General features: G+C 41.8%; 1 non-coding gene across 1 annotated transcript; it reads left to right on the forward strand.

The window, feature by feature from the left end:
• Window positions 1–1,498: 1,498 nt before the first annotated feature.
• Window positions 1,499–1,605, forward strand: LOC141603037 (small nucleolar RNA R71). Its single transcript, XR_012524936.1, has one exon. It is a non-coding gene; the product is annotated as a small nucleolar RNA R71 (small nucleolar RNA).
• Window positions 1,606–1,889: the final 284 nt, after the last annotated feature.

Consider the following 1,889-nt stretch of genomic DNA (forward strand, 5'->3'; position numbering starts at 1 on the left):
TTCCCAATTCGCACGGGGACATCTTCCCATATCCCTAGCGGTGTCTTCGTCGATCTATCGGCCATTTGAAGAGTGATATTGGTACATTTAAGCTCTCCCATTCCCAACCTTTTACTTACCGAGTACGGCATGACACTCACACTAGCCCCTAGATCACATAAGGCTTTGTTGATCGTTGTGTCGCCAATGGTACACGGTATTGAGAAGCTTCCGGATCCTTTAACTTTGGAGGTGAACTCCCTTGAAGAATTGCACTACTCACCTTAGTGAAGGCGATAGTCTCAAGTTTCCGGATTGACTTCTTCTTTGTGAGGATATCTTTCATGTACTTTGCATAGGCCGGAACGTGATTGATTAATTCCGTGAAAGGAATTGAGACTTCTAAGTTCTTCACAATTTCCATGAACTTTCCAAGTTGATCATCAAATTTAGGCTTGGCTTGACGACTTGGAAAAGGAAGTCTAATCACAATGGGCTCCTTTTCTTTGGCTTTGTCTTCATTTTTCTTTGAACTTTCTTCTTTTGATGATTCCCCTTCCTTGGGACCTTGCACCACAACTTCATTCTCACTAGCTCTCACAACTTCATCCTCAACTTGCTTCTTGATTGCTTCATATCTTGTACCACTTCTCAAGTGAATGGCACTAACCGTTTCATGTCTAGGGGATTACCTTGAGGTGGTAATTGCCCCTTTTGTCTTTGTGAGTTTGAAGATGCTAGTTGGGTCAATTGTGTTTCCAACATCTTGGTGTGAGCTAGAATGTTGTTGATGGTGGTGTCTTTTGCTTGGCTATCTTTTTGCATTTGGGTGAAAAATTCTTGTTGATTTTTTTGCATTTGAAGGACCGCTTTTTGGACATCAAAACTTTGGTCATTGTGGTGATTGTATGGATTTTGATTTTGGTAGCCTTGGTTTTGATTGAAAAAGGGTCTTTGATTTTGATTTCTCATGGGTGGTGGAGTGTATGTTGTTTGAGGGTTTTGGACATTTTGGCTTTTGTATGAGAGATTTGGATGGAACTTGGTGTTTTCATTGTAATAATTTGAATAAGGGGTACCACTTTTGTAAGCTTGGAAAGCATTGACTTGCTCGGTTGTTCCCCTACATTCACTTGAGTCATGACCCAAGGTTCCACAATTCTCACATATCCCGCTTGGGATTGATGAGGATGCCGTCATGGCATTGACATGATGCTTTGATGATTTTGAGCTTTCCTCAAGTCTAGCCATAGCTTGTTCAAACTTCAAGTTGATTGTGTCAATGTGAGCACTAAGTTGAGCACCCAATTGAGTAACGGTGTCCACTTCATACTTTCCTCCTCTAGTAGCCTTGCGAGGCCTACTATATTGCGAATTATGGACCGCCATTTCCTCAATCTTGTTCCATGTTTGATTGTCATCAACTTCGGTGAACATTCCATTTGATCCCATATTGAGAATGTTCCTTGAATCTTCATATAAACCATTCCAAAATTGTTGCACTAAAAACCATTTGCTAAGTCCATGGTGAGGACATGAGCGACAAACACCCTTGAACCGCTCCCAAGCTTCGTACAAAGATTCTTCATCCCTTTGCTTAAAACCCGTAATTTGAGCTCTTAGCATGTTGGTCTTCTCCGGTGGGTAGAATTTTTTGTAGAAAGCTAGAGCTAGCTTCTTCCAAGAATCTATTCCAAGGGTGGCCTTATCAAGGCCCTTCAACCATTGCTTTGCGGTGCCGATTAACGAAAAAGAAAATAAGACCCATCTTATTTGGTCTTGAGTCACGCCCGTTTGAGAGATAGCTTCACAATAATCACAAAATGTTTCCATATGAGAATGAGGGTCCTCACTAGGCATTCCCCCGAATTGGCTCCTCTCAACTAGTTGGATGAAGGCGGACTTGGCAA

This window comes from Silene latifolia, chromosome 9 (genome assembly GCF_048544455.1).
Source record: "Silene latifolia isolate original U9 population chromosome 9, ASM4854445v1, whole genome shotgun sequence".
Lineage (NCBI taxonomy): Eukaryota > Viridiplantae > Streptophyta > Magnoliopsida > Caryophyllales > Caryophyllaceae > Silene > Silene latifolia.